This window comes from Anas acuta, chromosome 10 (assembly GCF_963932015.1).
Source record: "Anas acuta chromosome 10, bAnaAcu1.1, whole genome shotgun sequence".
Classification (NCBI taxonomy): Eukaryota; Metazoa; Chordata; class Aves; order Anseriformes; family Anatidae; genus Anas; species Anas acuta.
Window position 1 is genome coordinate 3071907 of NC_088988.1, and position 15985 is coordinate 3087891.

Below are 15985 nucleotides of genomic sequence, written 5' to 3' on the forward strand. Positions count from 1 at the left end.
AGGAGGAAAACTACGCTCGTGTAAGTTTTGTCCATGTTGCTGGCTACACATAGATTGTTTTATTATTTAAAAATGTATGTTGAGGTCACACAGAGACACTTACTGTATTAAGTTAAATCTGAAAACTTGCATTATAGAGTTATTTCAGAGCAATATTTTACAATTCTAATTTTTGTGGTCTAACCAGTTCACTACTCACTTTTTGTACTGAAAAAAAAAAGAAAAAAAAGAAAAAAAAAAGTGTTTCTAGGAACTTTCCATGAATTTCTCCAATAATGCTTACCAAACACAAGATGTTCTTTAAGGTTGTAATTTCATCAACATTTCAAAAATATCAGTTTAACAATTAACAACCCGTGACACTCCTTGCACAGGAATCTTCTGAGCTGATTTGTGGACTGCCACAATAGAGGAGATCTCTGTATATTTCTTAGCATTGTTCCAATCCTTTTGAGTCAAGAGGGCACACCCCAGGTCTACATTAAAAGTTTAGCAGAGATTTAATTACAGCTGGACTAATGCAAATGAATGAATGCCAGGCATGTACAAAGGAAAGCCTTCACTACAGGAAACACATCTCCTCGGTTGCTGCAACATTTCTGCAAATTACTGAGGGGGCAGCAAAGGCAACTGGACACATAAAGGATTTTGTTGGCTCAATCTGCCTGCAGACAGATTACATTATCAGCTTAGTTATTTCCCTGGTATCAATGTGTTTAGCTGGAAGCTGGATTGGACCTGTGACTGCAGACATGAGGATGGGCATCACCCTGTGGTTGGCTGCAGTGTGTGCGCACAATCAGAGCAGATGACTGCAGGCAGCAACAGCCACAGAATGCCTCATTTCAGTGGTGCAGCACCAGAGAGATGCACAGAGATTTCCACACTGTGATATTCCTGATTCCACCCAAAATATAAACATGCACTTCAGCCAGTTCAAATAAGCCATGGCTCTATCAGCTATTTGGTCTCTGTGTCTAAAATCTTAACCCACAAGAGGCTCAGGTTATGCACAGTGGGTCTGAGAACGCTTTATCCTTTGGTCTAACAGGATAATCTTATAGCTCAAGCAATAAAGTCTCGCAGCTCTGGATCCAGAGGTGCAAGAGGTCTCCAGCTCTCAACTGGAGCTGTTTTTATGCACGAGGATATAAAACCAAGCACGTGTATGCTGTGCCTTGGCAAGGGGAACGCACTCTCTTCTCCAGGCGACATGTGAGTCTGCAGCTCTTGCCACTATCTTAGACAGTCATCTTCTCTGTAGGAAGAATGGATTTAATTATATCACAGTTTCCAGTTTTATTAATGCTCAAACAATACGAGCATTAAAGTGAAATAATATGCCAAGTACTGTAGAGGCCACTGAAACGTTTCCTGTTATTGTGTTGTAATGGAGATTGCAGTAACGCAGAGCTGTTCCAAATGACTGCAGCAGAAAATGTCTCCAACCCTCTCCAAGATCCGCAGCTCAGCAGAGCTCTCAGGACTATCGCTCTTGACAATAGAGTTTCTAGGAATTAACATCTGAGGTGGCAAAGAATTTGCCTAGGAGGACTGGGCATGGCTCAGACACTTCCTTGCTTGCTGCAAGCCTTTCAAATGAAAAGCAGACCTCATCTGGCAGGGATGGGAGCAGCTTTTGATAAAGGGCTACAATTTTCCCTAGCCACATAGCAATGACTGAGCTCACGAGCAGAAATCATTGACAAATGTAGGGAGTAGAAAAGCCACTACTGTTATGAGAGAACTCAGCTGGGTGACATATTTCTTACAGGAATTGGCATTTGTGCCTGCTTCCCTGGAGGGACCATGCTCCTGACACAACAGTGCTCGTCAGAGAAGAATGACATGTAGCAGTGCCTGTGATTCCTAGCAAAGTTCTTCTTGGAAGAGGAAACCAGCCATCCATATAACATCCCTGTGGAATTTTTATACCAGCTCACAGATATATTTATTTCATCTGAAGGGAGCAAATTAAAACATAGCTGTTTAAAATCTGCAGGCGGTCGTTGCCGGTTTCAGGTTCCGACCCCTTCTGGAGGATGGTGGCCAGGTGTGGAACACATCTGAGGTCTGCACCACCAAAACATCTCCAAAGTGGTTCTTGTGCTAACGAGAGATGCAGCTGCCTTTTGCTGGCTTCCATGGCAAAACTCCATGGGGATAGGATTTCCTACACTGTGATTTAACCAAATTCACACACGCAGCCCTCTAACAGAGAAATGTGTCTCTTGTACATTTTAGTCCCATTCTTGTACTGTATTTTAACGTTAACTGCCTCCTGTCTGATGTTTATTTAAATTCTTTTATCTTTACTGCAATGAAGATGAATCATTCAATCATTTCAGCTCCATATATTGCTCTGGAATGAATTCAGGGAGACATCCATGAAGATTGTTTCCTGCCTTAGACAGAAAGTGATTTCTATGTGTGTTCTCTCATGATGCTTTTCCAAGAGATTTAACTTTTAAAATAAATTGCAGGCCTTTGAAAATAACACTGGACTACGAGTGAAAATTACAGTGTTCTCATCTATTTACATGGAGACTTTTTATAAATAATGACTCAGTAGATGCTCTATCCGGTGGCTGGGGATGGCTTTAACTTTAATTTCACAGAGTGAAAGTTCCTAGCAAAAAATGAAAATTTAACTGGTTAGAAAAAAAATGGGCAGTTTGAAAAACAAAATCATTTCAACTTTTAAACTTTTATTAATAATTTCATTTTTACAATAATGCTGGTCCTTGTTCAAGCAGTAGTTGTTTTCAGGGATATGCTGGTGCATTTGCTAGCACAGAAGGAAAGAGCAAACTAGTCTCAGGTAACTTTTTCTGTTTATATGAGACTTTGGAACAGAGATGTTAAAAAACAGACAGGCGACATCTCAGGGTCTTTGAACAATTTCAGAACATTAATAATCTACATTTCAGCACCCCTGGGATGTGATTTTTTTTTTTTTTTTTTTTGTGCAGTTGGGAAACCTAGTATGGGTTTGAAAAAAAAAAGTAGGTTTCTTGATAAGTTCCCCTAATTGCCTTTACACAGAAGTGATCTCATTTTGGCTGTTCTCATATTGAAGAATCTCATTTTGGGATGTTTGTGACTGGCAGGAGTAATGCCAGGACTTTTGCAAGGTAAGAATATTACAGGCATTATGTCTGGAGAACACACATGTTCACAGGTGAATAATGCCATACCTTTAGTCTTCAGTTCAAGATCTAAAGTCCATGCAAATAATTCATTTCATGCAAAGCATTCATGTCTCCAAGTCCAGTTTTCTTCCAGCTGGACACTTACAGGGATTATGCAGTCAGTGCTGCACTTCAGGACAGAAAGAATTGGAAGGAAATTCAACTACAGACAAAACTGGCAGGAAATTTGCAGATAGACATGCGCATGGGCAATAGAAATCACGTTTAAGAAAAAGGGGAAAAAATAAGGGAGAGCCAGACTGCATACAGTAGTCTTAGTGTTTGCACTGGTTAAACCCCTTTTATCTCACATTCATAAACACAGGCTCTCTATATGATATAAAACACATTTAGCTGTCATTGAAATCCTGTGATTTATGGAACAGGGCTGTCCCTAAGAGGGTAACAACACTTGGTGCTTATTTTGGCAGGTGCACTGATTCAAACTGCTGAGCAATTCAAAGAACAGCTAATGCTAATGACAAAAGGTTAATGATTTTCTTTTCTCTTCTTTTTCTTTCTTTTTTAAAAATTGGAAATATTTGTTCAGTTTAGGCACTGCTTCATATGTGACCCCAGCTGTAGCCAAGCAGATGTCAGCTCACTTTGTATTTGGCAAACGCAGCATTTGAAGAAAATATTATTTTAGTTTCTAACATGACTAAATAGCCATCAGCATTGCTGGACTAACAAAGAGACGTCTACAGACCTTTGCCTTTCCTTCATGTTTGTATTTTACAGGAGATAAATAATGAACTAGTCTCCTAGTAAATCGGAACTGACATGTCCAATAGAAAAAGAATAACATTAAATATATTCGTCTGTCTATCCATTCTGGGATACATTTTACATTTTCTTCAATACACTTGTTACCTGAGGCTTCTTCTGGCTTAACAGGTTGTAGAGTTATCTGTAACACCTTAAACGAGCCTATGCTCTCTGCTGATTGCTATCTTTCTGAATTACCCCAGTACATATGTTAGAAATGTTTGTGGTCATGTTCAGCAAGATGGAAACCCATAAAATCAAGACCCAAACCTATTACAAGCATACATCAAAACCCCTTTTGGCTTGAGCAGAGAAATCATTTGCACAAGCCTCAGGCAAATGGACCTGAAGGGCAAGAGCAGGTGTGAGTGAACCAGGAATCTTATCCTTTCCAAAGCTGTTTTTAAAACTACAAGACAACGCTGTGTTTTGGCAGGGTTGTTGAAGCTGACCCGAGCTGGTCTGACCAAGGAGATGCTTGCTCTGTCCTTCCAATGGCTCTGGAAACAGGAACCAGGTTGGAGTAGTACTCTGTCCAATTTAAGGAAAAGGGTGGGATGAGGAAGACACATTCTTGGGGTGGTCATTCTTTATTGTTCAGTCATTAATCCCCATTCCTGGGCCAAGTTTCTTGGTGGATTTTGTTGTGTACCATCATCTTTAACTCCTTCTTTAGGCTGGTGATGATGAATGTCAAACATCTGCCCACTCTGTATTCAGAGCAAGCAGATGTATGAGCAGGTTTTAGGAACTCTGCATTAATTATTAATGTACAGCGATGGGAGAAGAAAACAGTTTTAAAACCCTTTGGAGAGCTTCAGAATATAGGTACCTCAAGGTGTAATGCTTTATTGTCACCATCAGCATGTGAGAAGTCAGAGAAGACCTGTACTCAGGCACAAAACCAGCACTCTAACACAGGACAAAAACCTCATGTGCAACAGTACCAAAAGCAGCGGAAAAGTCCAACAATAACAACAATGCAGCAAAATCCTGGCCAGCAGTGAAAAGTAGGTCATTTTGAATGCATCCAAGAGCTGTATCTCCACAAGGAACTGGACAGAGGCCAGGAAGACATTTGTCAAGTTAATCATGGAAGATCAGGTGCCCGTCCCCCTTCCCGCCCAGATTCCCCTGCAGCCCTCTCCTCATTAACCTTTGGCACAAAGGCAGGTTTCAGACAGCCTCGTAATAAGTGTGATTTTTCCTAGATAGTCCAACATTATTATTATTTTCTAAACCACAGTGTTACTCACAGTGAGGGCCATGTTCACTTTGCTCAGCCAAGTTCTCTCTGATGGAGGGAGGGGAGCTGGGGAACTGGTTACACCACTGCCTCTTCTGGCTCTTGCTGTAGCCCAACACATGCAAAACCTTTTAATGCTCAGCCCTGGTTCCAGCAGGGCCATACTGCAGCCGAGGACCAGCAGAGAACATCAGGGTGGCTCTTCACTTCATGAACCTAACCTGTCCCAGGCCTTGATTGGAGCTGGAAAAGCTGAGAAGCAACAGAAACCTTTGGGTAAATCTCTTATGCCAGGAGAACCCTCCATTGGAAAAACTGGGCTGGAAAAGGGATACCTTTTATATGCTCTTTCAATAGGGTTGTTTCCAGAGTGGTTGCATTAGTAAAAATAGAAGTTAACAACCCCCTTCCCCCCAGGATTTAGTAAGTAGGTGTTTGATCAGAAGGCTCTAGTCCATCAGCTGTTTACTAGGAGGGAAAAAAAAAAAAAAAAAGAAGGCTGGAAAGCATTAGGAATAGAAGGACCACTGGTCATGAAAAATGGTATTTTTAATGCTTGAAATTATCAGTAAAAGAGGTTCTCAAAGTTTACAAGGAGAGTTTTAATACTAACATCACAGCAAGACTTGGTAAGTATAATGTGCTTAATTCTTTTCCCCCCGTTGGTCAATATTTCCCTCCCACAAAAGTAAAGAATTATTTTGGCTTTACTTCAATTGTTTTGAAGGTTTGCTCTCTGAGAAAGACGAACAGATGATAAAATATGTGAGAGGATGACTAAAACATTGGATGAAAAGGATTGTAGGCATAGGGTGGAATATCTGGTAATGCTGGAGAGCATGGATACCTAGGGAAGAAAAGGGCAGGTTGGCCATTTTATTCAAGAGCAAAGAGAGGAATGGAAATCTGGATGCTGTCAGTGAGGCTTGGTCCAGGAATTAAAATCCATAAAACACATTAGCTCTAGGGTGAACGCAGAAGAGTCTAGTCCAGGTTAGCCAAATATCTGTGGCTTCAATAGAAGCCTTTAGGAAAATATGCAACCACTAAACCATTTTTATTCAGTGTCCTCCAAACATAAATGTTCTTTTAGCTTTTTAAGGCTAGTTTTTTACTCCCAGCCATCCTGACCTCCCTCACAGAGTCAGTAACAAAATACAGAGCAATGAAAATCACCATCTGCTTTTGTAGCCCCACTACCCTGGTACTCATTGTTATACGCTGGCCACATTTCTTCCAGCTCATCTGTCTAGGTAAGAAAACACATGACACTGAATTCACTCTGTGTTAAAAATAAGTAAATAAAAAAATAGTTTGTGGAGAGCCTCTCACATACAAAAGCCACGGATGAAGTGTTTGTTCCTCTTTGAAGGAGGATACATCACTAAGTCACTGTAACTAATAATCGTGTGATATTGAAAGAGTGCAGAATTTACTGGTGCAGTGGGATTACTTTTGTTAAAGCAATAATGCCTCATTTGTTCTTATGACAGAGCTTTACAACAGTTACACAGGCAAGTCTTTAACATCCATCAACATTACTGTCTGGATTGTATTATCTAGGAAATCCCAGAGTCACTAGCCTACAGGTTGAATTAGCTGCAAATTCATTTCAGATTAGAATCCCTTTTGTAAATGCTGCAGTCACTCAGGCAATACCTTGGAGAAAGCAAGGGGGATGTTATTGAATTTTATGTTAATAATTCTTTCCCAGCTTTTTTTTTTTTTTTTTTGGTAACCACTGCTTCTAGAAAGGCATTAAGGCATTAAGCTGACTTTAAAATAACAGTAGCAAACACTTTTCCAAAAAACCTTTCCAATACAGTTTACAGTGTACTTGTCCCTCATTTCAGGTATTTTAAATATGCATCAGCGTACAGGCTCAGAACCAATCACCCAAAACCTCCTTTTCATTTTTACTTTTGTGCTTCTCAGACGTTTTTTTCATGCCAACTTTGCCAGATAACTCCTCTATATACGCACAGCTTGGAGGGACCTCATTTTACAATGCACTGAGCAATTCAGCTCTTTCCTCTGCAGGGGGCAAAAAGATCTTGGGAGTGCTGAGATGGACTTTTCATTTCTGACATGGTCCTTTGCAGAATGAAAGCCTACTTTGGGGGGACCTGAGGGCTTTTAGACATTGTTGCAATGCACATGAGAATTAAACCAAGAATACGTTCCAGTGCAGTTATATTGGTGTAACTGTAAGATGGTATCAGTGACCAGATCTGGATTTAGCCAGGGTTGCATTTGTGTGTCTTTTTAATTTGTTTGCAAGTGGTATTCCAGTGAAGAAGCCTGCAGGCGGGAAAGAGTGCATTTGACTCGAACATTAGAGAATGTTTGAAGAAAACGAAGTTTGAACTCCAAACCACAAATATTCAAAACAGAATCCTGAATCTGAGGATTACAGTGAGCGAACCGCAGGGCAGAGCCGCCACCACATGCCTGCTCAGATGTCACCTACAAGGCTTGGATTTCGAATCCTTGTTGCTGAACTCCTCCTGGGCAATCCTCAAGCTGAAGTATTTTTGGCAAATAATTCTGAACAAGGCTGTATCTGAAAATTCACTTGTTGCCCACATTACTCACATGAATTGTTCATGCAGCATCACGTTATAAAAAGAACAGAGAAATCCAAATTAAGGAACAGAATCTCTGAGGTTCTTCTTAAAGGAAGCCTTCTGTGCAAGAGAGACAGAGCTTGGTTTAAATGCCTCATTAAACGCTCTGATGGTAAAACCCAGGATATTGCCATTTTGATTCCTTACATTTCTAACCTGCTATGTGAACATTTTTTATGTAATGTATACTCTTGCCCTCAGAGAAAAAAAAAAGAAAAAAGTCCCCTCTGCCCCTCTTATGAATTAGTTTAAAGCTTTAACAAGACAGTTTTATGTTCTGATTGAAGAAGTAGACATTATTGGGCAAGGAACTATTGAAGCATCTGTTTAACTTTAAACCTGTGCTGAAGCCCCAGCCCATTCTCTTCAGGGCTGTAGACATCACGAATTTGTAGGGGTGAACGTGTATCTCATCACTGTTTTGTCTAACAAAATGCATTTAATTCTAGTAAAGCTCAAAGCAGATTTTAGACTATAGTTGAAGACAAAGCTGCGGGTTTCCTACCCCAAAAAGCATTTTTTCCCTAATTTGGCAACTGTATGTTTAAGGTGAAGCTCCCTGTTTTCTGTAGAGCATAAAGCCCTGATTCCTACCCAAAACAGAGGTCTCTGTGACTGCCACCCCCTTCTGACACACACACACTTGCAGACACAGAAATAATGGCTATTTTAGCCTGTCATTCTCTGCAGCCAAAACCTCACCTCTGTTCACTGGGGTCTTTACATAACCTGACCTCCAGAAGCCAATTACATCTGTTTTCTTTGTGCTCATGTGTTTCTAGTATTGACACCAACTTCGCTTTCAACAAAGGGTGGGTTCCCATGAACTCCGTCCTTTATTACCAGCTGGTTCTTATTAGAGATTAACCAATAAAAAATGAGTAATACAGTCAGCAGTGTGTTCCTACATGTAGCACTTTTCCATGTGTTTCAATTTACCAATCAACCAATAAAGCCCTGCCCTCCAATGAACTGCATTCCATACCTCACATTTTTTGCTTATTTTGATAAATGTAGCTTTTCATAGATAAAAAGGGCAAGAATCTGGCTAACACTGTCTACTGTTAGCTGGAACATTGATGTTGGTTAGATGAATTAGAGAATGCTACTTGATCTTTTCTCTGACAGCTTATTATGCCTTGGTGCCTGGGCTTCTAAAATTTCTCTCGCAAAGCTCCCTGTCATTGTGCTTAGTTAAAACTTGTCAAAAAATTAACGAACCCAATTTCAGACTTGTTTTGCTTATTTCCTTCACCACCGAGCAGGCAAGGGAAATTCTGAAAGGAGACACTTTCTCTTGTTGCTGCTGCTGCAGACGTTTCCGCAAGCTAAAATTCCTTATCCAGCATTATGTGCGGTATTAAAGGGTTCAAACCTGAAAAGTGCCGTTCATAAAATGGGTCATTTCTAGTACAAACCTTTGGGAGGGAAAGTACAAAAAGCAAACGGCAGCTTAATGGATTCCTCAACTCGAGAATCTGGGAGCACGCGTGTAAAGTTATTCTTTGCAACCATATCTCCTCTCCTGAAAACCTGTACACACACACTTTATGTCAAGCATTTAAACAGTTGTACTTGAGCCAGTTAGGTTACTCACATGTTTAAAACTAAGCATGTGTGTTAGCATTTGCAGGACCCGAATTTTCTTTGTTTAACAGGAGAAAGTTCATAATAGGATGAGGCATGAAGCAATAACGGCAGGACTGTGTTGCCCCTCTCAGGCAGAAGAGTATTAGATATAGCAATGATGAAATGTTAAACCTACAAAGCTGTATTTTGACTTCTTCGGTATTTTCTGAAACTTTAATTTTAGCAAGGTATTCTTGTGATTGGCAAAGGGCTTGTGCTTTTATTTTAAAATAAAAATATGTCATACTTACACCAAGCTGTGTTCCATGAAGGACTACCCACGTCTCCCACCCATAAGGCAATCCAGGTGGCAGGAATGTTATTAGACCCTTTAATTCTCCTAAATAGACGTTCCCTTTGACACTGAATTCTGAACTTGGCTTCATTATCACTTTTCAGCAGGAGAATGAAAATACAGTAAATCTTTCCATTAAACCAAGCTGCTGAAAAGGGAACTTTATTGTTTTAAGGTAGTTCAAAGTAGGCTGAAAAACTCCCTGTAAAAACAGGCACGAACTCCTTAAACCCCCCTAAGGTATAAATGTGTTAACTCAATGCCTCGGTGCCTCTGACTCCTTCACTACTATTTTCCCTTTGCAGGCAGGGGAGGTTCAGCCTGTAGGAGCACACGACGCAGAAAGTCATGGAAAGTTCATCGTGTAAGATATGGAAACCTAGCCTCGATGCCATGTAGCTATCAGCAAATTTGGGACACAAGGTGTCTCATCTTAACTCTGTTGGACCCTCGTGATAAGGCACTGAAAAACAGTGGACAACTTCATTTAGCTGGAAGCAAACGAATACAGTCTGCATGTTTCACTAAGTAGTCTGAAGACATTTACTATAATAAAGCTAATTGTTCCTGCAATTTGCACAGAAATACTGCTATTCTGCATTTTTCATACAAGAGCAGACAATGTCGTATACCACCAGACTGGATTGTCTAAGGTTATTTCCCTGAATATATGTTAGAACAGTTACTACATAAAGCAGTCATCATACAACACCATCTAGAAGTAAATGAAATACATTTGATGATGTATCATATTTTTTTTTATTTTATTTTTCCTTTGGGTATTTGTAGGGGAAAGCCTGATCCCACTGGAGTTAAGGACAAAATCTTTACTCCTAAAGAAGCCCCAGCAAGACAGAAAAAAGTGTGGATTTTTACAGATAACCCCTGTAAATCACTGGGTGGACACTCCTTCCAAAATAAGTGAATTTTGGCTCTGTTTGAAATGCGTCCTTGAACTGCCAACCTGGAGGATGAGAGTCCCTCACTAGGATCTCTTATTTTGTTTCTCTTGCTTTTACTGCAGCCCTGCAGCCCACCCAACACCTACAAGCCTGAGGGCCAGCAGCAGCTGGGGGACAGCTTGGTTGGGGATCCTGCAATGCTTTAAGGGTTAAAGAGGATGATCTTTGGAATGAGCATGAGCAACTCATGGGGCAAATCAGTCTTTCAGCTATCTTCTGACATGTCTGCCCAGAAAAGTACAAAATGTTCTTTCTAGGTGTTTTTATCAAGCAAACAGAGACTGTTTCCCAGCTGACGAAATGACAAAAAACTGCAGCCAAGATCCTGGAAGGATGTAACTGATGATGATCCCACCGCAAATTTTGCAAACACTGAGTTCCCTGTGCTGCTGATGGAGTCAAGCAAATGAGATTGATTTATCTCCTTGGTGCTTTTCAGAGGGAGGTTATGTGTTCGTGGAACCAAATTCTTCATTTCTACTCACAATTAAGAGAAGAGGTCAGGCATGGGCTACTTCCCAGCCTATACTCCTTCCAAGACGATCCTTGGCGGTGAATTTTCTTCCTGTGCCCAAGGTCCCAGAGCACTGCTGCAGCTTTGCATGAGCCATGCGCTTTCAGCTCCCCAGCAAGCATGCCGAAGCCCTTCTTCATGTCTTTCTCTAACACACAAGAGCAGTTTCACTTAAGCTCAACAGTTATGTGGCATATACATTCCAGTTAATAATTGATTAAGTCTTACATGAAAAATAGAGAGTACTGCAGAAGATTCATTTCCAGAAAGGGATTTTTTTAAATAATTGGAATTAGATTCTGGGCTGGAGAGAAAGCTGGGGATGGCTGATAACATTTTGACAATGATGAGTGAGGCTTTAGGAAATAAATACAGCTAGGATTATTGAAGTCTTTTCAGCAGCAGAGCCTCCAATTCAGTGGAAGCATATGAAAAAATATTTGCCTTTTTCAAGTCACCTAATCACTCTAGAAAGCTGGCAGCAATTCAAGTGATGTACACTTAAAATGTCAGGCTAAATTATAGATTTCTACCTTCAGAACATGCTGTTAAGAATAATTTATTTGTATTTTTTTGGTTGAAAAAACTTTGAACCTTAGACTTTTTTTTTTTTTTTTTTTTTTTTTTGTGTGTAAGTTGTGAGGTTAGTGTTACTTACAGCAAGGGAGCATCAAAATAAATAAATAAACAAGCAACAGACAAAACAGAGGAGAACATGAAGTGACCGACACGTTTTCTGGAAATCAGCCAATATGAAGGAAGGAGAAGGAAATATGAAGGAAGAAGGGGCCAACTCTGGCTACTGCATTAGGGATATATAAAATATGTCCCTGTTAAATCCACAGCACAGCAAAGTAGTTGAAGATACTTTCAACTGTCAGCTGAATTCTTTTCCATTTCAGACAATGAAACTTAAGTATCTTGTTAAACTGGGCTGCATGAGGGCAGCCAGCTTAATAAACTCTTATCAGTGTGCACAGAATTTTATTTTTGCATTTTTGTTATTATTGCAATTTATTTCCTAAGGGCTGTTAACATCTTTCTTTGAACAGAACTGAATCTTTGAAATCACTAGGTAATTCTGAATTGGTGAGAGATGTTACTAGGAGGTTGTAGGGGAAAATGTTGATAGTACACCATCATATATGTATTCCCAGAGCTGCAAGGTGACATTTGTTGTATTGTTTTTTGGCACCTTCTGTGAATGGAGATGGGTACCTCTCCTTTTTGCTACTCACTTTGCTTCCTCTAGCCTTTAGTCAGATTTCTTCTAGCTGCTGCCATCAAGAACTTTAACCCTCCTTCTTCTCCTGCAGCACCAATGAATTTGGGGCACATGCTTTTCCCTCTGAGATCCCCTCCATGTGGTACTCTTCTTCCTGCCCTTCTGCCCTCTGGTCTGCATTACATCCTGAATTAAAAATAAAGCAAAGTTTTGTGCTGCCGCATCCTGCAGACCAGGAAGATCTGCCAAATGCCACTTTTCTGTTTATGAGCACAAGGCCACTACCAAGAAGGGTTTTTCTCCTGTATACCGCTTATTAATTATTGCTGATTCTGCAAAGGCACGATGATGCACTCCCCCTGCTGGCTTCACATCTGCAGCTCATTAGAAAACAGCGATGGGTCTCCTTGCACTGATCATTGGGTGGGGGAAGATCTGTTAGGCGGTACTGTACAACAGCTATGATTAAAATGTAATTGCTAGGATTATTCTTCCTTGACGGAAGGAGAGGGCAGAGTCTGACCACAGTCTAAGGTTTTTGGTGGAGAGTTGAATTCAAAACTTGAAAAGGGGCAAATACCAGGCAAGCCCTTCTGGTGAACTTGGCAGTGTCTGCTGAAGTGGTTTGTCTTCCACAGAAAGCGTCTAAACTGTAAAGAGTCTTATAACAACATGATTCCTCTAACACAGCTGGGGATTCTTTCTACCTTGGTCTAATGTCTCTTCCCTCATGGGAGAGAAGAATTGGTCTAGTTATTGGCTTCTTCTAAGCACCTAGTGACGAGACTTCTCCCTTCCTATCTGCTATCACACATTGGTTTGCATAAGTACAGAGTTTTGTTTTATATGCCAAGAATTCTCCTTTCTAGTTTGCAGATGGAATTGCTGCAGATCAAACTCATACCTGGTAGAAGAAGCTCCCCTCATTATCGCAATGAGCTGAAGGTCTTTGCAGCGAAGTCCTGTAGAGGGCAAAGAGTGTCTTGCAAAACACCTCGGCATCAGAGGGAGGGGACATGCCTGGGCTGATGAATAGATCGTGCCATATCTCAGGAGAGCTGCAGGTGGAGGGAGCTGGAAGAGACACCTGGTCCTGGGAGGCTCCCCACTTGGCTGTAGGGCTGGCTGAGGCTTTTCCCAAAAATGGGGCAGTGCCACCAACTGAGAGGGGCACCAGCATTGGTACTACCTGGCTTTCCAAGCTGCTGCACTCGTTGCTTAACAACTGCTCTACCATCGTATTTCCTGCCCAGAAAAGCCACGTCATCCAGAACAGCTTTCATTCCCAATCTACGCACCCTTGGTTGCAGCAATTGTTTGTTATCATTGTTATTCAACCTTGTTCTTCCCCACAAAGGGAACAGAATTAAATGAAATGCTTCATTACCAGTGTGTATTTCTCTACTTTTTTTTTTTTTTTTTTTTTTTTAACCACTGGAACTCAGCTCTCCTCTCTCACTAGATTGAAGAAATCTTTAATATTTGTTATTTTTCCCTGGTGAAAATACTTATATGCTACAAATGACTCTCTATTTGATCTTTTTAATAAGATAAACAAACCGATTTCCTTAAGTCTGTTCCTATTAGACCTCTCCTACATTTTGAACAAATGCTCTTGCAAATGAAAGCTCTTTCTTGCTTTCAACATCCATGAAAGACACTCAATACCTCCTTTCCGAAATAATACCCGAAAAAGGTTTTTTGAGACTTGGCCCCCCTACACCATTCTCTCTCTCCTTTGCCTTCAAGCTGAAGAGATGTCATATGGCAATGGAGTTTTGAGCAAGGAAGCTGTGTAGTTTTGCAAGCCCTGTTGGGATTCACTTCTGAGATGAGATTGTCTGTAAGCACTGTGTGTGCAGATTGAGTCTGCATTGGTCCCCATGCCCCTGGTGGCCACAGTCTTTCCAGATGCCACATTGGACATGTCACCAGAGGTCAGTGTCCTGCATCCTCATCCTGGAAGACACTGGCATACATGGTCCATGGTTCTGCAAGGAAACAAGACCCTCTGCAGAAAAAACCATTGTAACAAGCACCCTGCAACCCTGAAATCCAGCATCGCTCCCTTGTATGAACCAACAGAAGGGCCCTAAGACAGATGGAAAAAAGAGAAGGAAAAGCCCTGGCGCCGCCAGGGTTGGTGCAGGGTCACCCCCCAGCTGCATGCCTGGAGCAGTGGTGATGTCCCCGGGCAGAGCCCGCGGGGGCAGGCTGGGGAAGAAGCGCGGGGGAAGCGGCAGGCTGGTGGAAAATAAATCACAGCGCGCTGGTGCTGTCACTCTCTGCCCCGACTGGTTTCGACAAACAAAACTTCACTGTCCACTGACAAGAACAAATAAACCGAGTCGGGAGAGACTGAAATTCACAGGGGATCTGAAATATTTACCTTGGTACCTTATAAGGCTAATAACCACTTTGCTGCTTCGCAGCCACTGAGAGAATTAAAAAACAAAACAAAACAAAATAACACAACAAAAACAACAACAAAAAACAACATTCTACCTAAAATGTTTGGGGCTTTTGACTAGTCCAACCTGTCCTGGCAAAAGCATCAAAGCTGGATTAGAACAAGGTTTGAATTATACACGCTTCGCTCCACCCCCTTCCCCTTCTCCCCTCCAAATCTCTTGCGTTTGATTATGGAGATCAGTGGAGTCAGCCAGATATTGCTGCTGATATAAATGATTTCATTCAAGCTCCGCCACCAAAGACACAACGAGCATTTTAAAACTGTAGGTAAACCTTTTGCTTTCGGACGTGAGTGTTCACCAAGCCGTGCCGCTTGCTTTCATATTCTCGCAAACCACATTTTTCAAACTGACCTATACGAGTCAGAAATCCGTGCATGCCAACATCTCTGGGCAAATAAATAATCCGCCCTGGGAGGAAATATCTGTCATCTACTGGGCATCAAATAAATCTCGCTCCCCACCATTCATCCAGGTTCTGTACTGCTTTTTGCCAATGCTCCCCAAAAATAAAGTAGTAGTAAATAAATATTCACTTATTTAGGGAGCATAAAAACAGCAAATGCTGCAGTAGGGAATAACTCCATTTCTCTGCATTTATCCTTGCTGCACAATTGCATCAAGGCTTTAAGAAGGGAGTTGTAATGGCTTGAATTAAAGTTCCTCAAGCAGCACTATGATAGATTTGCGTCATCTGTGAATTGGACACAGTGGGTTAATTGTAACACTGACACACCGGGGATTACTTGCTTGTGTTGATCAAAGGAAGCTCATCCAAAATGGGTGAGGCTGGAAGGGATTTAAATCATGGACAAGTCTGACAGTTCGGGCTGATCTCAGCGGAAGAAGTTGGGCGTTTCACTGCGCTGCGTGGTAGGCAAATGTTCAGACATCAGAGCCCTGCATTAAACTGCTGATCTTTCCAGCTGGGGACACATTCTCCATTGAAAGGCACCCAAAACTTTTAATTTTTTGGGGCTTCAGATCTGACTGCAAACTCAAAACTAGCCTTGCCAAAAGGCCATTTTTAAGGCAATCTCCCTCCTCTTCTGAACCA

At 41.3% G+C, this 15985-nt stretch overlaps 1 long non-coding RNA gene across 3 annotated transcripts in view; it reads right to left on the reverse strand.

Annotated features, from left to right (window-relative positions):
- Positions 1 to 15985, reverse strand: part of LOC137861951 (uncharacterized) — a 72556-nt gene that overhangs the window by 16956 nt on the left and 39615 nt on the right. For 2 of the 3 annotated variants that reach the window (XR_011099943.1, XR_011099944.1), the window contains 2 exons: positions 5216 to 5457; positions 361 to 5014 (listed from right to left, as the gene is read on the reverse strand). This is a non-coding gene — a long non-coding RNA (uncharacterized lncRNA). Of the gene's footprint in view, positions 1 to 360; positions 5015 to 5215; positions 5458 to 15985 lie in introns of those variants that run through there. The other variant, XR_011099945.1, reaches the window with a different exon arrangement.